The sequence below is a fragment of the Ranitomeya variabilis genome, chromosome 7 (assembly GCF_051348905.1).
Source record: "Ranitomeya variabilis isolate aRanVar5 chromosome 7, aRanVar5.hap1, whole genome shotgun sequence".
Classification (NCBI taxonomy): Eukaryota; Metazoa; Chordata; class Amphibia; order Anura; family Dendrobatidae; genus Ranitomeya; species Ranitomeya variabilis.
In genome coordinates, this window is record NC_135238.1 from 19,600,051 (window position 1) to 19,621,630 (window position 21,580).

A 21,580-nucleotide genomic window follows, 5' to 3' on the forward strand; every position below is an offset into this window, starting at 1 on the left:
CTACGTAGGGGCTTATCCTGTCTGCGCCCGCCCCAGACCTCTGCGCAGGGGCCTATCCTGTCTGCGCCCGCACCAGACCTCTGCGCAGGGGCCTATCCTGTCTGCGCCCGCCTCAGACCTCTGCGCAGGGGCCTATCCTGTCTGCGCATTCCCCAGACCTCTACGTAGGGGCTTATCCTGTCTGCGCCCGCCCCAGACCTCTGCGCAGGGGCCTATCCTGTCTGTGCCCGCCCCAGACCTCTGCGCAGGGGCCTATCCTGTCTGCGCCCGCCCCAGACCTCTATGTAGGGGCCTATCCTGTCTGCACCCTCCCCTGACATAAGCTCCACCCCAGAGGAGCTGCCATTAATAAGCTGTGCTCAGAGCCCCAAAGGACAGTGCAATGCCTCATCTCACCTGCGGAGGCGCTGCTGGGAAACTGAACACTTGCTGAATTGTGTTACTGTTTCTTCTCAAATTGTATAAGTTTAGATACACCAACTCCACAGTCAGATAGTATCACACATCATAACCTTAGATGGACAGTGATGGTATCACACCTGCTAGGCTTAGATACACCAACTCCGCAGTCAGAGAGTATCACACATCATAACCTTAGATGGACAGTGACGGTATCACACCTGCTAAGCTTAGATACACCAACTCTGCAATCAGAGAGTATCACACATCATAACCTTAGATGGACAGTGTCGGTATCACACCTGCTAGGCTTAGATACACCAACTCTGAGTCAGAGAGTATCACACATCATAACCTTAGATGAACAGTGACGGTATCACACCTGCTAGGCTTAGATACAACAACTCCGCAGCCAGAGAGTATCACACATCATAACCTTAGATGGACAGTGGTATCACACCTGCTAGGCTTAGATACACCAACTCCGCAGCCACAGAGTATCACACATCATAACCTTAGATGGACAGTGACGGTATCACACCTGCTAGGTTTAGATACACCAACTCCACAGTCAGAGAGTATGATACATGATAACCTTAGATGGACAGTGACGGTATCACACCTGCTAGGCTTAGATACACCAACTCTGCATCCACAGAGCATCACACATCATAACTTAGATGAACAGTGACGGTATAACACCTGCTAAGCTTAGATACACCAACTCTGCATCCACAGAACATCACACATCATAACCTTAGATGAATAGTGACGGCATCACACATGCTAGGCTTAGATACACCAACTCCGCAGCCAGAGAGTATCACACATAATACCGTCACTGTTCATCTAACGTTATCATACCTGCTAGGCTTAGATACACTAACTATACAGAGAGTATCACACATGATAATAAAACATATGATTGGCTTAGATACACTAAAACTGAACCATATACTTGCACAGGAGACTTAGATTAGATTCACTCAGATGGTATCACACCTGGTAGGCTTAGGTACAGCAGCTCAGCAGATAGTATCACACATGATATGCTAAGATGCAGTAGCTCAGCAGACAGTATCACACAGGACAGGCTTAGATACATGTATATATGAGAGATTTAGGTTGGACACAAGATAGCTTAGATACAGCAGCTCAGCAGACAGTACCACACATACTTGATGTGAATACGCTAAGTTATTAGATATCGGGAATGTACCCCCCATGTCAGGCTTAGATACACAGGGTACGTGTCACAGATGATGGTCTGTGCAGAGGTCTCGCCTGCCGCGTTGTGTGGCGGCTTTTGCCGCCACCGGTTGTGCCAGGATCCGCGTGTCGCCTTAATGCTATTTGTGGTACCGCTACGCACCAGGTCTAACCCCGCGCCCGCCGGTGCTCGGCTACAGGTGTCCGCCATCTAAAGGTTAATAGATACGACAAGGGGCGAATAATGAACGCCGCACACTGACACGAGGAAAATGACTTTTAGAGAGCGCTGCGCCCACGTGGGAGCGGCACGGCCCCGGGTACAACGCAGGACGACTTGGTGCACTGAAGCCTTCACACATCTCATCCTGAGCCTTCTGGTTCATGAATACAATGTCATCTTCAGGACCTCTGGGTGGGCACTGCGGTGGTGGTGGGGGGAGAGGTTGGTGTAAGCGCACCGCAGGCACCCTTCAGGTAATGACAGTGTTTCCAGCGCCGGGTTAATGTCAGGCGGCAGCAGAAAAGTCTGTGATTTTGTCATCTCCCACAGACCCTCGCTGGAAATGACTGCAATTGTGGCAGTGAAGAATGGCTCTGACCTAGTTTAAGAGCCGCCGTTATCAGGAGGGCGCATGCTGTGCCCCTCTTATGTCGTGCCGCAGTCTGGAGATCATACACGTCTATAGGATGTACTCGTGCCAACCGTAAGCAGCGGGCATTGCCGGGAAATGCCAAGAGTTACACCTAGATAAGGTAAAATAAGGACACCCCCCAATACTGGATCACACCCGCGTAATATAGGACAGGGGGCACAAAGCTTCATATCTGACGCTGGGGCTTATAGGAGGGCATCTGGGACTGAGCCATTCATGGGGCATCTGGGACTTAAAAATGTATGTTGGTGTCTGAGATTGAGGGTATCTATCACGAGGGCATCTGTGCCATCTATCGGGTGGACACCATCCATTTATTGGGAATTTTTGGTCTTTGGCACTTATGAGGTCATCTATGGGGGCTGTTAAGCGTGTGCCATCTACAATTGGGCACTGAGGTCTACAATTGGGCACTGGGGTCTTCAGCTGAACATTAGGGTCTACAGTTGGGCGCTAGGGTCTACAGTAGGGCACTGAGGTCTACAATTGGGCACTGGGGTCTACAATTGGGCGCTGGGATCTACAATTGGACACTGGGATCTACAATTGGGCACTGGAGTCTACAATTGGACACTCAGGTCTACAATTGGGCACTGGAATCTACAATTGGGCACTGGAGTCTACAATTGGACACTCGGGTCTACAATTAGGCACTGGAATCTACAATTGGGCACTGGGGTGTACAACTGGGTAGTGGAGTCTACAATTGGACACTGGAATCTACAATTGGGCACTGGGATCTACAATTGTGCACTGGGGTTACAATTGGGCACTGGGATCTACAATTGGGCACTGGGGTCTACAACTGGGTAGTGGAGTCTACAATTAGGCACTGGGATCTACAATTGGGCAATGGAGTCTATAATTGGGCACTGGAGTCTACAATTGGGCACTGGAGTCTATAATTGGGCACTGGAGTCTACAATTGGGCACTGGGGTCTATAATTGGGCACTGGGGTCTACAATTGGGCACTGGGGTCTATAATTGGGCACTGGGGTCTAAAATTGGGCACTGGGAAGTACAATTGGACACTGGGTCTACAATAGGGCCCTGGGGTCTACAATTGGGCACTGGGGCTTTAATTTGGAAAAATTAGGACAAGTGAAAACATTTTTTAAAAAATGTACTAAAATTTTCCCCAAACCAGGAGAATTGGTCATATGGGCTGGCGGGGGGTAACTGTGACCCCCATGTAACCTGATATCTGATCTGCCCTCTGCTGATTCCGGATTACCAGTAGCCGGATTATCGGAATCCAATTCTTATCCTTGTTATTATGAAGACGCGTGACGTTGGAGAATCCCCCCCGGGGCAGAGACCCTTCCTGGCGTTTTCCCTAGAGGTTCCTGGCGTCAGGTGAGATGAGAGTGTTGGGCTTGGCGTGACACGTAATGGCGATTGCTGTCGCCTGGGAAGGATCTCTGGGGAAAGGAAAGACGCAGGAAGGATCAGCGACGTCACCGTCCTGATTGGCCGCTGGTTCCTGTGGAGTAAAACTGTGGATAATCCCCATGTGCTCCGTCTCCTCATGACTGTATCACCTTGGCCGTTGCAAGGAAACCTCCAAGAAATTACAGAACTGGGACTTCTTGCAACGTATGTTCGGTCTTAACCCTTTTTGTGATGGGCAATATCGGAGATGATGAGAGCCAGCTATAGATGGAAGGGATGTACGTTACACGTACATGTGTAACAGGAGCATATGGCAAATCGAACCAAGCTCCTGTTTACCCTATTTGCTGACTTGAGTTTTTCCACGCATGTAGCATGAGTTCTGGTGGTCTAGAGGAGGCAGCAGCACCCAGTCCTACTGCCCATATGCCAGAATATGGCCCGTAGTATTGGTACAGGTGGCAGTCGAAGACCAGTACTAGTGTTTGTATGGTTCTTCACTAGTATGTGGCTGATAGTATGAGTCCTGGTGGTCTACAGGAGGCAACAGCACCCAGTCCTACTGCCCATATGCCAGAATATGGCCCGTAGTATTGGTACAGGGGCCTACAGGTGGCAGTCAAAGACCAGTACTAGTGTTTGTATGGTTCTTCACTAGAATGTGGCTGATAGCATGAGTCCAGGGGGTCTAGAGGAGGCAGCAGCACCCAGTCCTACTGCCCATATGCCAGAATATGGCCCGTAGTATCGGTACAGAGGCCTACAGGTGGCAGTCGTAGACCAGTACTAGTGTTTGTATGGTTCTTCACTAGAATGTGGCTGATACTATGAGTCCAGGGGGTCTAGAGGAGGCAGCGGCACCCAGTCCTACTGCCCATATGGTCTGTAGTATTGTTACAGGGGCCTACAGGTGGCAGTCATAGACCAGTACTAGTGGTGGTAGGCTACTGCGCCAGTATGTGGCTGATAGTATCAGTCCAGGGGGTCTAGCGGAGGCAGCAACATCCAGTCCACCTGCACATATGCTAGAATATAGCCTGTACTATGAGGTACAGTGGTCTACTGGTGGCAGTCATAGAACAGTACCAGTGTTTGTAGGCTAGTATGTGGCTGATAGTGTGAGTCCAGGTGGTCTACATGAGGCAGCAGCAACCAATCTTAGTGCCCATATGCCAGAATATGACCTGCTATATGGGTACAGGGGCCTACAGGTGGCAGTCGTAGACCAGTACTAGTGTTTGTAGGCTTCTGCGCCAGTTTGTAGCTGATAGTATGAGTCCAGGTGGTCTAGAGGTGACAAATGCATTCAGTTCTAGTGTGTGTAGGGTCTTGTGCCAGAAAATGGCCATTATGAGCCCAAGGGGTTAGATGTGGCTGCTGTATCCAGTCCTATAACCTGTGACAGAATATGGCCGGTATGAGTCAAGGCGGTCTAGAGGAAGCAGTTGCACCCAATCCCGGTGTCTATAGGGTCATGTGCCAGAATATGGCTAGTAGCATGAGTCCAGGAGGATTAGAGATGGCAGTTGCACCCAGTCCTAGTAACAGTAAGGCAATATTCCTAGTAATATGGACCTAGGGGGTCTAGAAGCTCAGGCCTAGTGCAAATCACAGGGTCATTTCTAGAATACGGCTGGTAGTATGGGAGCAGGAGGTCTAGAGGTATCAGTTGCATCCAGTCCTATATCTGTGTCAGAATATGGCTGTTAATATGAGTACAGGGAGTCTTCAGGTAGCAGATACACTCAGTCCTAGTGCAAATAAGGTTTTGTGTTAGAATATGGCCAGCAGCATGAGTCCAAGGAGTCTAGAGATGGCAACCAATAGGATATGTACAAAAGTATGAGTCCAGGGGGTAAAGAGGTGCCAATTGCATCCAGTTATAGCTTCGGTGGGGTCCTGTGCATGAAAATGGCCAGTAATATGTACTTTGTGGGGGTCTAGTTGTGATGATTGCACTCAAGTCTAATGTCCATAGGGTGTTACACTAAAATATGGCTGGTAGTATGAGTCCAGAAGGCCTAGAGGTGGCAATCTATTTATACCAGGACTCACAGAATGTGAAAAAATATATTAAAAATTACCCACGGCCGCCACCAGAGGGAGTGCTATAGAGTTTACATAGAAATCAATAATAACACTGTCTGCATTCAGCTCTCAAGCTCCCCCTAGTGGTGGCCGCAGGTAGCAGGAATTTCACAATTTCACTCTGCATGAGAATTGGAGCAGATATGAAAGAGTTAATCAGTGCAGGATGTTGGGTTAATATGTGGAGATTTAAATAAAGGGTTAAACGACCTGCTGGATATTACGCAGCACCCCCCGGGAAGGACGGAGTTAATAGTTTTATCACACAGCAGATTTTCTCAGCAAAAACACAGCAGGAAATCAGGAGAAAACAATGACGATCACTTTTTTATTCCTGCTATTTTCTTTCAGTGGCGGTGAGGAGCGAGAATCTGAGCGCGTGACGCCCGGAATAATGACATTTCTCCTCTTTAATCTGCTTTTGTTGCCATAGTTTCCAGTTGCTGATAGAACAAGATTAAAGGGACGCGGTCGTCGTGGAGCTCCAATTATGGGGGATCTCGAGGAGACGAGTAGAGGGGTTTCCCTGCACTGCCACCGCGCAGACGGCGCAGCCGCGGATCTCTCACTGCCGGGGACGTATATGACCTCTGCCATAAGGTGAGAAGGTAACGAGGGCTCAGGGGTCACCGTCAGTACAAGAGAGCGCTGCTAAATAATGTGCAAACATGTGTGCAGGAAAGACGCCCCCCGAGGGGCTGCCGCCATGTCAGGCACCGTGCCTCATACTGCGCCGCCACATAGTGCACCGCCGAATAGTGTACCTTCACATAGTGCACCGCCACATAGTGTACCTTCACATAATGCACCGCCACATAGTGTACCTTCACATAGTGTACCTTCACATAGTGTACCTTCACATAGTCTACAGCCACATAGTGCACTTCCCCATACTGCACCGCCACATAGTGCCCTGCCACATACTGTGCCACCACACAGTGCACCGCCACATAGTGTACCTTCACATAGTGCATGGCCACATAGTGTACCTTCACATAGTGCATCGCCACATAGTGCACCGCCACATAGTGCACCGCCACATAGTGTACCTTCACATAGTGTACCTTCACATAGTGTACCGCCACATAGTGCACTTCCCCATACTGCACCGCCACATAGTGCCCTGCCACATACTGTGCCACCACATAGTGCACCACCACATAGTGCACTTCCCCATACTGTGCCGCCACATAGTGTGCCGCCCTTCCTCCCTCTCGCCCTCTCTCTCCTTCTCGCCCTCTCCCTCCCGTGAGCTCCCTTTTCTATTCTGGAGGACCCAAGAATCCATTACTGTCAATAGGAACGGTGTAATGCCTTGTGCATCCTGCGGGGGAGCTGCAGGGAAATGACCACTCGCTTACAGGTCCCTCCATTGAGCGTTGGGATCAGCAGTGTAAACAGATAATCAAAAGTGTAGAAGCCCTTTAAGGCTCTTTTGGTGGGACTGCACTGTGGCACCGGGGACATCGTGGCCCCTTTTCCAGCCCTTACAGGAGGTGGTAGCTTTCCCCTCCTGCCACATGTGCCAACCGGCTGGCACTGGCCACGAGCTGGAGTTTTACGCTCTCGTCTAATTACAGCCTGCCGTCTGTCTAACTAAACAACAATTAAAACCAGGGACACACGAGGAGCGCACGCCGTCATTACCGTCTACCGCAGTGCCGAGTCGACCGTTAACCCGCTCACGGCCGCGCCAGCCACGAGACGCTGCCGGCAGCAGGGAAGCGTTAATCAGGCAGCTGCACGGCGACAATCACCTTCTCTGGTGGAGATGCATTATCCATACACCGACCACCCCCTCGGCCACTTCCGCACTGCGTCGATTCGCCCCATTATTTACAGACACCCTTTTCCTTTTTTTTTTACTTTCTCGACTAATTTAAAAAGTTAAATATTAGTCATAATGGAAGGGGAAAAAAAAATCTGCTTTCTGATACGAGGACCCTGCAATAATAACATCACCGGTCCATCAAAACGGCGAAGAATTAAAAAGTCGCCATTAAGAAAAAGTTTCCATATTTATGTCATGAATGTGGAATAGAAGGCGGGTAATTAAGAGCAACGGTCGGCCCCTGGGGGACTACAAGTCCCAGAGTCATTCCAGGGGAAATAGAGGGGTCACTGTTCATCCTGCGCCTTCTGCTTCATTAATCAAATTCCAGAACTGCAGTGAAGATCTACAATGGAAGGAGAGGAAGGGTGGGGGATGGGTCACTGCTCATCCTGAGCTTTCTGGTTCCAAAATGGAATTTGCCAGAACTAGAGTAGAAGCAGATATAAAGCCGCAAGTTATAGCTCGATTTCCTGTTCATCCTGAGCCCCCTGATTCACTAATAGAATCCCAGGACGGACCACAGTAGTGGACAGGTATAAAGCCACAGATTGTAGGGGGAAGGTGGAGGACACTTTTCATCCTGAGAATCCTGGTTCACTAATACAATCAAGAACCAGGGTAGAAGCAGATATTAAGCCAAATGTTATATTTGGATTTCCTGTTCATCCAGAGCGCCCTGTTTCACTAATAGAATCCCAATACCTATGGAACTGCTATAAAGCCCCAGATTCATGGGTTGCAGGGGAAGGTAGAGAGTTTCTGTTCATCCTGTGCCTCCTGGTTCTCTAATAGACTCTATAACTACAGGAGCGGCAGCTATAAAGAAGGAAGTTACAGCTCACAGTGGACAGCACTGTTCATCCTGGGCCTCCTGGTTCACTAATACAATAGCAGAACCACAGTAAAAAAACAGAAATTAATTTACAGGTTTCAGGCTCCTCCGTAGGTCACTGCTCATCCTGAGCTGCCTAATTCATAGTGAATTATAGTAGTAAACAGTTTTTGAAGTCACAGTTCGAAGTTAGAATCAGTGTTCATCCTGGGGCTCCTGTTTCATGAACAGAATAGTAAAGAGTAGTAGAAAGCCAGAAATCACTTGCAGTGAAAACACTGTTCATACAGTGCAACCTGGTTCTTGAAACATTCTCAGAACAGCAGTTTATAAAGCACCTATGACATCACAGGTTGCAGCTACAGTGGAGAGCACTGCTCATTCTGCGCCTCCTGGTTCATGAATGGAATCCCAAAATCATATGTCCACTTTGGCCCAGAAATGAATTCTAGTACATTTTGGCAGTCCTGCCTTCCATGGAAAGGGTTAAAAAGGGGAAAAACCCATAGCGCATCACAACACCCATGAGACTCGCTGGGCGCATGGTGGGTGTAGTATGTGCGCAGAACTGGGAGGCCTCTGTTGTACAAACATGGCTGGTTCCTGGGCAGCGTGCTGCGCCTGGTATGTGGAGCGCGGTGATGGCACAGCAGGGCAGGATTTCATCAGTATTTAGTCTGAGCACATTCCCCACATGTCAGCTCTGCTAAACACTGCTGAGCTTATAAGGAGCAAACATACCGCGCTGCCCACAGGAATACCGCCCCGACGTAGCATGGCTGAGTCATGAGCGCAACATACAGCCATTGGCAATAAGGGAAGTTGTGCACAGTGTGTACCTGCACACCGGGGGCTGGCTATGCAGAGATGAGTTTATTATCTGCTTCTTCGCTCTGCATAGCCAGCCACCAAGAAGTAAAAAATCAGTATAATGACACAAGCTTTGTCTCCTGGTTTCTCGCCATGCAGAGTGCAGCAGCAAATGACAAATTTATATCAGTTGCTGTGCTCTGCATAGCCAGCGACTCAGGCTAATAGAGGCAGAGCAGGTAATGAATGCGACAGAATTAAATCACGTGAGCGGCACTGTCATAATTCAGTAACGTCTTCATTCATTACTAAGGTTAGGAAAAGTGTGTAAAAGCTGCTCTATCTAGGGATATGGTTGGGTCTAGGGCTAGGGTTAGGGATATGTTTAGGATTAATGATAGGGTTAGGGATAGAGTTAGGTCTAGGATTAGTGGTAGGGTTGGGGATAGAGTTAGGTCTAGGATTAGAGGTAGAGTTGGGGATAGAGTTAAGTCTAGGATTAGTGATAGTGGTAGGGCTGGGGATAGAGTTAGTGTTCGGGTTAATGATAGGGTTAGGGATAGAGTTAGGTCTAGGATTAGTGATATTGGTAGGGTTGGGGATAGAGTTAGGGTTAATGATAGGGTTAGGAATAGAGTTAGGTCTGGGATTAGTGGTAGGATTGGTGATAGAGTTAGGTCTAGGATTAGAGGTAGAGTTGGGGATAGAGTTAAGTCTAGGATTAGTGATAGTGGTAGGGCTGGGGATAGAGTTAGGGTTTGGGTTAATGATAGGGTTAGGGATAGAGTTAGGTCTAGCATTAGTGGTAGGGTTGGGGATAGAGTTAGGGTTCGGGTTAATGATAGGGTTGGGAATAGAGTTAGGTCTGGGATTAGTGGTAGGATTGGGGATAGAGTTAGGTCTAGGATTAGTGGTAGGAATGGGGATAGAGTTAGGTCTAGGATTAGTGATAGTGGTAGTGTTGGGCATAGAGTTCGGGTTTGGGTTAATGATAGGGTTAGTGTTGTGAATTTGGATTCTGGGCTCCCCCGGTGGCCGCTTGTGGAATTGGACTTGTCATCCTCTTTCCTGTTTCACCTGTTTCCATCAGTAGTGGGTGTCGCTATTTAAGCTCATTTCTCTGGTGGTTTCTTGCCGGTCAACAATGTTATCTGATGCCTCTCAGTGCTTGTTCCTGCTTCTGACAACTACTAGATAAGTTGGACTTTTGTCCATGTTTCGTTTGCCTATTTGTTCCAGTTCACAGCTGAAGTTTTGTTACTGTGTCTGGAAAGCTCTCGTTGATCAGGGATTGCTACTCTGGTGTTATGAGTTAATGCCAGAGTTTAAGGTAATCTCTGGATGGTGTTTTGTTAGTGTTTTTCTGCTGACCATGAAAGTATACTATCTGTCTTCTGCTATCTAGTAAGCGGACCTCAAATTTGCTAAGACTATTTTCCTGCTGCGTTTGTTGTTTCATCTGAACTCACCGTCATTATATGTGGGGGTCTACTGTCTTCTTTGGAATATTTCTCTAGAGGTGAGCCAGGTCTTATATTTCCCTCTGCTAGCTATTTAGGTCTTAGGCCAGAGCTGGGCATCTAGCAATAAATAGGAAATGCTACCTGGCTATTTCTAGTTGCGCGGCAGGCTTAGTTCATGGTCAGTATAGTTCCATCTTCCGAGAGCTTGTCCCTCTATAGGCTTGCTATGATCTCTGCCTGCAGAGATCATGACAGTTTGACCGGCCTATAAAGTGTTAAAGACCCAGGTTGAGAAAGGAGAGTTATAAGAAGTCTGCTGGAATTTTTTTTTTTTTTTTTTTTTTTTCCCTCCAGTTTGCCTTGCTGCAGTCTTTTTTCTCTCTCTCCTCCTAATCTCTGTATGGCTCTGTGTGCACCTGACAATAATGGATCTTCAGAGTGTAACTGCGGGTTTGAATAATCTCATCACGAAAGTACAAAATTTACAAGATTTTGTGGTACATGCTCCAGTATCTGAGCCGAGAATTCCTTTGCCGGAGTTCTTCACAGGGAATAGAGCTAGCTTCCAGAATTTCCGAAATAATTGTAAGCTTTATTTGTCCCTGAAGTCTCGTTCAGCTGGAGACCCTGCTCAGCAGGTTAGGATTGTGATTTCCTTGCTCAGGGGTGACCCTCAAGATTGGGCCTTCTCATTGCCAGCAGGGGATCCTGCGTTGCGCGATGTGGATGCGTTTTTTCTGGCCTTGGGCTTGCTTTATGAGGAACCTCATTTGGAACTTCAGGCAGAAAAAACTTTGATGGCACTATCTCAGGGGCAAGACGAAGCTGAGGTTTACTGCCAAAAATTCCGTAAATGGTCTGTGCTTACTCAGTGGAATGAGTGCGCCTTGGCGGCAACTTTCAGAGAAGGTCTCTCTGATGCCGTTAAGGATGTTATGGTGGGGTTCCCTGTGCCTGCAGGTCTGAATGAGTCCATGACAATGGCTATTCAGATTGATAGGCGTCTGCGGGAGCGCAAACCGGTGCACCATCTGGCGGTGTCTATGGAAAAGACGCCAGAAAGTATGCAGTGTGATAGAATTCTGTCCAGGAGCGAGCGACAGAATTTTAGACGGAAGAATGGATTGTGCTTCTATTGTGGGGATTCTACTCATGTTATATCAGCATGCTCTAGGCGTACAAAGAAGCTTGATAAGTCTGTTTCCATTGGCACCATTCAGTCTAAGTTTATTTTGTCTGTAACCCTGATTTGCTCTTTGTCATCCATTGCCACGGACGCCTATGTTGACTCTGGCGCCGCTCTGAGTCTTATGGATTGGTCCTTTGCCAATCGTTGTGGTTTTGATTTAGAGCCTTTGGAGACTCTTATTCCTCTGAAGGGGATTGACTCCACCCCATTGGCTAATAATAAACCACAATACTGGACACAAGTAACCATGCGTATCAATCCGGATCACCAGGAGATTATTCGTTTCCTGGTGCTGTATAATTTACATGACGATTTGGTACTGGGATTGCCATGGTTGCAGTCTCACAATCCAGTCTTGGACTGGAGAGCAATGTCTGTGTTGAGCTGGGGATGTAAGGGTATTCATGGGGACTTACCTTTGGTTTCTATTTCGTCGTCCATTCCCTCTGAAGTCCCTGAGTTCCTCTCAGATTATCAAGACGTCTTTGACGAACCCAAGCTTGGGTCGTTACCTCCGCACCGTGAGTGCGATTGTGCTATAGATTTGATACCGGGTTGCAAATATCCAAAGGGTCGTTTGTTTAATCTGTCCGTGCCGGAACATGCTGCTATGCGGGAATATATAAAGGAGTCTTTGGAAAAGGGACATATTCGTCCATCTTCTTCTCCCTTGGGAGCTGGGTTTTTCTTTGTCTCAAAAAAGGACGGCTCTTTGAGACCATGTATTGATTATCGGCTTCTGAATAAGATCACTGTTAAGTACCAATACCCATTGCCATTGCTTACTGATTTGTTTGCTCGTATAGAGGGTGCTAAGTGGTTCTCTAAAATTGATCTTCGTGGGGCGTATAATTTGGTGCGGATCAGGCAGGGGGATGAGTGGAAGACCGCATTTAATACGCCCGAGGGCCACTTTGAGTATTTGGTCATGCCTTTTGGTCTTTCTAATGCCCCTTCAGTTTTCCAGTCTTTTATGCATGATATTTTCCGCGATTTTCTGGATAAATTTATGATAATATATCTGGATGATATTCTGATTTTTTCTGATGACTGGGACTCTCATGTCCAGCAGGTCAGGAGAGTTTTTCAGGTTCTGCGGTCTAATTCTTTATGTGTGAAGGGGTCTAAGTGCGTTTTTGGGGTCCAGAAAATTTCCTTTTTGGGGTATATTTTTTCTCCCTCTTCCATTGAGATGGATCCCGTCAAGGTGCAAGCTATTTGTGACTGGACTCAGCCCTCCTCTCTTAAGGGTCTTCAGAGATTTTTGGGCTTTGCCAACTTTTACCGCCGATTTATTGCTGGTTTTTCGGATGTCGTTAAACCACTGACTGATTTGACCAGACATGGCGCTGATGTTGCTAATTGGTCCCCTCATGCTGTAGAGGCCTTTCAGGAGCTTAAGCACCGTTTTGCCTCTGCCCCTGTGTTACGTCAGCCTGATGTGAATCTGCCTTTTCAGGTTGAGGTTGACGCTTCGGAGATCGGAGCTGGGGCAGTGTTGTCGCAGAAAGGTTCCGACTGCTCCGTCATTAGGCCTTGTGCCTTCTTTTCTCGCAAATTTTCGCCCGCAGAGCGGAATTATGATGTTGGGAATAGGGAGCTTTTGGCCATGAAGTGGGCGTTTGAGGAGTGGCGCCATTGGCTAGAGGGGGCTAAGCATCAGGTGGTGGTATTGACTGACCACAAAAATTTGATTTATCTTGAGACTGCCAGGCGCCTGAATCCTAGACAGGCGCGCTGGTCTTTATTTTTTTCTCGCTTTAATTTTGTGGTGTCATACCTACCGGGTTCTAAGAATGTTAAGGCAGATGCCCTTTCTAGGAGTTTTGACCCGGACTCTCCTGGTAATACTGAACCCACAGGTATCCTTAGGGAGGGAGTAATTTTGTCGGCCGTTTCTCCTGATCTGCGGCGGTCCTTGCAAGAGTTTCAGGCGGATAGACCGGATCGTTGTCCGCCTGATAGACTGTTTGTTCCGGATGATTGGACCAGTAGAGTCATCTCTGAGGTACATTCTTCTGCATTGGCAGGTCATCCCGGAATTTTTGGTACCAGGGATTTGGTGGCAAGATCCTTCTGGTGGCCTTCCCTGTCACGAGATGTGCGAGTCTTTGTGCAGTCATGTGACATTTGTGCTCGGGCCAAGTCTTGTAGTTCTCGGGCTAGCGGACTGCTGTTGCCCTTGCCTATTCCTAGGAGGCCTTGGACACACATCTCGATGGATTTTATTTCAGATCTGCCTGTTTCCCAGAAGATGTCTGTCATCTGGGTGGTCTGTGACCGTTTCTCTAAAATGGTCCATTTGGTTCCTCTGCCCAAGTTGCCTTCTTCTTCTGAGTTGGTTCCTCTGTTTTTTCAGAATGTTGTCCGATTGCACGGTATTCCTGAGAATATTGTTTCTGACAGAGGTACCCAATTTGTGTCTAGATTTTGGCGGGCATTCTGTGCTAGGATGGGCATAGATTTGTCTTTTTCGTCTGCTTTTCACCCTCAGACTAATGGCCAGACCGAGCGGACTAATCAGACCCTGGAGACATATCTGAGGTGTTTTGTCTCTGCTGACCAGGATGATTGGGTTGCTTTTTTGCCATTGGCAGAGTTCGCCCTCAATAATCGGGCCAGCTCTTCCACCTTGGTGTCCCCGTTTTTCTGTAATTCGGGGTTTCACCCTCGATTTTCCTCCGGTCAGGTGGAATCCTCGGATTGTCCTGGAGTGGATGCGGTGGTGGAGAGATTGCATCACATCTGGGGGCAGGTTATCGACAATTTGAAGTTGTCCCAGGAGAAGACTCAGCGTTTTGCCAACCGTCATCGTCGTGTTGGTTCTCGGCTTTGTGTTGGAGATTTGGTCTGGTTGTCTTCTCGTTTTGTCCCTATGAGGGTCTCTTCTCCTAAGTTTAAACCTCGGTTCATCGGCCCTTATAGAATATTGGAGATTCTTAATCCTGTTTCTTTCCGTTTGGACCTCCCTGCGTCCTTTTCCATTCATAACGTTTTTCATCGGTCGTTATTGCGCAGGTATGAGGTACCTGTTGTACCTTCAGTTGAGCCTCCTGCTCCGGTGTTGGTTGAGGGTGAGTTGGAGTACGTTGTGGAGAAAATTTTGGACTCTCGTGTTTCCAGACGGAGACTCCAGTATCTGGTCAATTGGAAGGGTTACGGCCAGGAGGATAATTCTTGGGTCAATGCATCTGATGTTCATGCTTCTGATCTTGTTCGTGCCTTCCATAGGGCTCATCCTGGTCGCCCTGGTGGATCTGGTGAGGGTTCGGTGCCCCCTCCTTGAGGGGGGGGTACTGTTGTGAATTTGGATTCTGGGCTCCCCCGGTGGCCGCTTGTGGAATTGGACTTGTCATCCTCTTTCCTGTTTCACCTGTTTCCATCAGTAGTGGGTGTCGCTATTTAAGCTCATTTCTCTGGTGGTTTCTTGCCGGTCAACAATGTTATCTGATGCCTCTCAGTGCTTGTTCCTGCTTCTGACAACTACTAGATAAGTTGGACTTTTGTCCATGTTTCGTTTGCCTATTTGTTCCAGTTCACAGCTGAAGTTTTGTTACTGTGTCTGGAAAGCTCTCGTTGATCAGGGATTGCTACTCTGGTGTTATGAGTTAATGCCAGAGTTTAAGGTAATCTCTGGATGGTGTTTTGTTAGTGTTTTTCTGCTGACCATGAAAGTATACTATCTGTCTTCTGCTATCTAGTAAGCGGACCTCAAATTTGCTAAGACTATTTTCCTGCTGCGTTTGTTGTTTCATCTGAACTCACCGTCATTATATGTGGGGGTCTACTGTCTTCTTTGGAATATTTCTCTAGAGGTGAGCCAGGTCTTATATTTCCCTCTGCTAGCTATTTAGGTCTTAGGCCAGAGCTGGGCATCTAGCAATAAATAGGAAATGCTACCTGGCTATTTCTAGTTGCGCGGCAGGCTTAGTTCATGGTCAGTATAGTTCCATCTTCCGAGAGCTTGTCCCTCTATAGGCTTGCTATGATCTCTGCCTGCAGAGATCATGACAGGTTAGGGATTGAGTTAGGCCTAGTATTAGTGGTCGGGTTGGGGATAGAGTTAGGTCTAGGATTAGTGATAGTGGTAGGGTTGGGGATAGGGTTAGGGATAGAGTTAGGTCTAGGATTAGTGATAGTGATAGGGTTGGGGATAGAGTTAGGGTTTGGGTTAATGATAGGGTTAGGGATTGAGTTAGGTCTAGGATTAGTGAGTGGTAGGGTTGGGGATAGAGTTAGTGTTCGGGTTAATGATAGGGTTAGGAATAGAGTTAGGTCTAGGATTAGTGATAGTGGTAGGGTTGGGGACAGAGTTAGGGTTAATGATAGGATTAGGAATAGAGTTAGGTCTGGGATTAGTGGTAGGATTGGTGATAGATTTAGGTCTAGGATTAGTGATAGTGGTAGGGTTGGGGATAGAGTTAGGGTTTGGGTTAATGATAGGGTTAGGAATAGAGTTAGGTCTAGGATTAGTGATAGTGGTAGGGTTGGGGACAGAGTTAGGGTTTATGATAGTGATAGGGATAAAGTTAGGTCTAGGGTGACAGGCTAGGCATAGAGTTAGGGTTATTCTTATTAGTTATTTGTAACGTTTTCTGTCTAGAAGGTCTAAGTACAAACTATAATCACATCAGTATTTTCTGAAGGTGACTGCATGTGCTCAGAGCATGAGGGTTCAATACTTGATTGGTAGAAGCAGCTGACGACTCACACTACACCAGTGCATGCAGCTCTGCTGTATCTGTATCAGTATCTGTAGCTAATGGGACCATAATTATCCAAATTTTAAGGTGTCATAGTTTTCATTTTAGGGGTAGTAAGTGGGGGAGGTTATTGGGCAAGTTAGTCGGGGTTAAATTAATATGGGGCTATCCCACCACAAACTTCGACAGTACCAGTGTCATGGGACCAGTACAAAACCAGTGCTGGAAAGAAAAAAGAGAAAAGTGTGAAGAAAAGTGTGGCCTCTGAGCGGAGCCGAGAAAAGCAGATCTGACATTAAATTTTCAGGAGTTTCATCTGTTCACATGACGTATCACCACATAGCCGTGCCAAGACCGGGCACAGGGGCAAACAGCATGGAAGACTAGGGCAGGCTGTCCCTGCCCAACATTACATCATGGCTGAGATACAGTAAGGTGCATTACACATGACAGGCTTGGATGCGGCAGCTTAGCAAATTCTATCACAAATGATAAGTTTAGATACATCTTAGCAGGCAACATTATATATGATGGGATTAGATACACAGCTGAGCAGACAGTAGACTGTATCGCACATGAGAGGCTTAGATACACAGCTCAGCCGATGGTACATTTGATTTGTCTTTATGGGACCTGCATTACCTGAGGACGGTGTGCAGACTATCACCCCTGTCATCCACCGTCGCTCTGGATCTAATGTTGGATGACATGAATCACGCGGCGACAGAGACGTGTCGTCGGGTCTGATACTAATACACAAGGGTGATCGTAACACAACATGGCAGATTCATCACATTCCGCAAATTCAACACCTTTTTCCATAGAGATGTATGAATCATCTGTCAGAAGTGAGAAGATACACTGCTGGAGATGGAAGTCTGTATCTCAGATCTCATAAGACATCATGGCTTCCCCGCCGCAGAGAAGACAGGACACACAATATCATTTTCATCATCCCTCCTGATACAATGTAACACAATCCCAGCTGTATGACTCCTGGAAACTCAGGAAGGACATGAACATCTTGGTCAAACCTAAGGTTCTTCTTCAGGTCTCTCAAGATCTTGGTGATAAAATATATGAGATCCTTATTAACCACGATGATACATTGTACCCCTAGAAGTCAAACAACCATCTTCTCAGTCACAATCCCAACTCCTTTCCCATAAAGTCTTGACCAGGCCACTAGTCATTATCCTGATGACCTTGGATGGACAAATGTAATGGCAGGTCTCAAGAACTTTTATAAACAGTGATAGAAAAAAATCTATTGATATTAAATCTCTATGTGCATCGGCTTCCTGGTATTTGTCCACATGGTCCATGTCTGATCACATTAACGTCCATCTAGTACCACAAGGACTATATCCATGCAGGATCTCAGATAGCTTCATGACAAGATCTGGAGTAGATCATGCTGGATCTCAGGAACATAGCTTCCTATGAATATCTGGAATAGATCATGCTGGATCTCAGAAACATAGCTTCCCATGAATATCTGGAGTCGATCATGCTGGATCTCAGGAACATAGCTTCCCATGAATATCTGGAGTAGATCATGCTGGATCTCAGGAACATAGCTTCCCATGAATATCTGGAGTAGATCATGCTGGATCTCAGGAACATAGCTTCCATAACCCTGGATCTCAGATAATGTCACATATACAGATTTGGAGTACAGTAACACCAACATTCATACCCATGCTGGATGTCAAAGAGCTTCTTATGAATGTCTCAAGACTCCCAGCAAGGATCTTGAGACTAGGCTAAACCCTCATTCATTACGTATCCATGCTTAATCCTAGGTAGTTTCACATACAAATCCACCAGTTCTCCATTAATGTCAGGGTAGGTCCATCACTTATTAGAACTGTGCTGATTCTCCCATAAGCATATGGAGTAAGCTCACCACTTGTTTTCCATGCTGGATCTCAGAGAGCTTCTCCAAAATGTCACGAGTAAGATTTATCCATTATTACACCCATGACATAATCACAAGTCTTTAGCTGGGTAAGGCTCCTGCTTATTATGTCCACATTGGATTTGAGATAGCACCTCATACACATCTGCATTATGCCCACCAATAATTCTAGCCATGCCAAATCTCAGGAATCTTCAAATGCATAGGTGTCCTACACTTGATCCCAATGCTGGATCGCCCATACAAGTCCATCCCTCGTTACATCCATACTAGACCTCAGATTGCTTCCTATACATATCTGGCTTTGTCAGCCACTTAGCATTTCCATGCCAGACATCAGTTGCTTTCATATTTCCTACTCATTCGGCACATGCTGGATCTCTGGTACCTTCTTATTCATATCAAGGGTCAAGTCCTCAACTTATTACACCATTTGTGGATCTCATACTTCTTTGGAGTGGGTCTCCTACTCATTATACCTATGCAGAAACAACCATACACCTATGAAGACCTTCTACTACTCTTCTCAGATAGTTTCTCCTTCTCAGGAATAGGTCTACAACTCCTTGAGCCAACGTAGGGTCTCGGGTGACCTCCAAAGTATATGTGTCCTAGTCATGATACCAATGCTTACTGCCCACATACATATTGCATAAGTCCACCACTCATTACATCAATGATGCACCTCTCATAGGTTCCCATGAATGTCTGGAGCATGTTGTCCACCTATTAAACCTATGCTAGACCTCAGACACCTGCACATTTGTACTCACTTTTCACATGTTGGATCTCATGTAACCTTCCATTTATGTCAGGAGTCCAATACTGATTATACTTAAATTGGATATCAGATAGCTTCTCATTCAAGAGATTATAAGTTGGATCTCACATGACTTTCAATGCACATGTCTTCCTCATTCAACTCACGCCGGATCTTACATAAACAAATGGAATAAGCCTCCCATTTCTTTGTACCCGATGGATCTCAGAAACTTTCAAATGTATGTCTGGAGAAGGTTTCTTATTCACTCCACCAATGATGTTTGTCAACAGGCTTCCTTACTTATCTAGGGTAGGTCTTCTACTCATTATAGCCATGCAAGATCTCCGATACACATATGGAGAAGGTCAACTACTCAATATACTCTTGTTTGATGCTAGATAGATTTTTATTTACACCAGGAGTAGCTCCACCACTCATTTAACCCATGCTGGATCTAAGGAAGCTTCCAAAACATAGGTGCTCTACTCATAATACCAAAGCTGGATCACCCATAGACATTTTCTGTAGATCTACCACTCATTAAACCCAGGCTGTATTTTCAGGAAGCTTGACATACATAGGTGTCCTACTCATTATACTGGATTGCCCATTCACCTGTTCTGTAAGTTCATTGTTCATAACATCCGTGCTGGGTTTTAGGTAGTTTTCCATTAATGTCTAGACCTCAAACACCTGCACATTTCCTACTCACTACAAACTGGTTGGATCTCATGTAGCCTTCCATTCATGTCAGATGTAACACAATTTCCATGTTGGATCTCAGTTAGCTTCTCGTTATCTCATTCACGTATGAAGTAACGCATGATACCCTCAGTGTTCCTCAGATTGCTTCCAATTCATGTCTATAGCAGGTCCACCACTCACCAAACCCATGAAGGATCTCAAGTATCTTATAACACTTAGGTGTCCTCCTTATGATAACAGTACTAGATCTCCCATCTTCTGCTTTTCATACTTTTTATACCCACCTGGACCCCAGAAACCATTGCATGTATGGAGTAGGTCCTCTTACTCATTATACCCGTCACAGCTGTCCATGATCTGGGGGGCACCATGCCTGGTTGCCTGGTGGCAGATGTGATGCCTGCAGTGTAATATAAAGCATCAATTATTCAGAACTCTCCATCCTTCCAAATCTCATCAGCACATGATAATATCTCAGTTAATATCACGCTAATGGATCTGTGCAGTACGGGATGGGATCTTCCTGGCATCAATCACCAAGCCCTTCCATTAAAGTAGAAATTTCCAGCAGCTCCAGAGAAGTTTGCCCATCTGAACCCCATCCAGTTATCTGCTATTCTCTTCTGGGCTCTACTTTCTAAAGTTCCATCTGATTTCCCTGCTCAGCAATCTGCCGCTTCTTCTGTTCTTCCCCATCCTCCATTGACAATTATTCCTCGGTAGCAAAACATCATGTTTCCTAAGTCTGCAAGCAGATTGGTTTCACAAGTGCAAAGCCAACTCTAAGCACAGTATCTGCTGCTTCATTATTACACTCCCCCATTGAAATTTTGTTTTTTTATGATTTCTCTTTGCTTTATTTCTCTTTCTTTCAGGAAGATCTGCATCTGTCATCTCCGAGTACTATGATAATCTGCTAGAAGACACGTGACATTTATGCCGAGCAATTCCAGTCTCTACAGCAATTACCATCAATGCTGAAGTGAGTAAAAACTAGCATTTACATATATTAAGGATTGTCAAATATGTTACACTCACATTTTAGGAAATCAGAATGAAGATAACATATTCTCAGTATACTATGTAATATACTATAATACTGCCCCTATATACAAGAATATAACTACTATAATACTGCCGCTATGTACAAGAATATAACTACTATAATACTGCTCCTATGTACAAGAATATAACTACTATAATACTGCTCCTATGTACAAGAATATAACTACTATAATACTGCCCCCTATGTACAAGAATATAACTACTATAATACTGCCCCTATGTACAAGAATATAACTACTATAACACTGCCCCCTATGTACAGGAATATAACTACTATAATACTGCTCCTATGTGCAAGAATATAACTACTATAATACTGCCCCTATGTACAAGAATATAACTACTATTATATTGCCCCTATGTACAAGAATATAACTACTATAATACTGCCCCTATGTACAAGAATATAACTACTATAATACCGCCCCTATGTACAAGAATATAACTACTATAATACCGCTCCTATGTGCAAGAATATAACTACTATAATACTGCCCCTATGTACAAGAATATAACTACTATAATACTGCTCCTATGTGCAAGAATATAA

At 46.1% G+C, this 21,580-nt stretch overlaps 1 protein-coding gene and 1 long non-coding RNA gene across 6 annotated transcripts in view; one reads left to right on the forward strand and one right to left on the reverse strand.

The window, feature by feature from the left end:
• CACNA1H (calcium voltage-gated channel subunit alpha1 H) overlaps window positions 1-21,580 on the reverse strand; it is a 417,575-nt gene that overhangs the window by 261,093 nt on the left and 134,902 nt on the right. The window lies entirely within an intron of this gene.
• Window positions 5,165-20,928, forward strand: LOC143784537 (uncharacterized). Its single transcript, XR_013217807.1, has 3 exons — window positions 5,165-5,204; window positions 6,179-6,345; window positions 20,841-20,928. It is a non-coding gene; the product is annotated as an uncharacterized LOC143784537 (long non-coding RNA).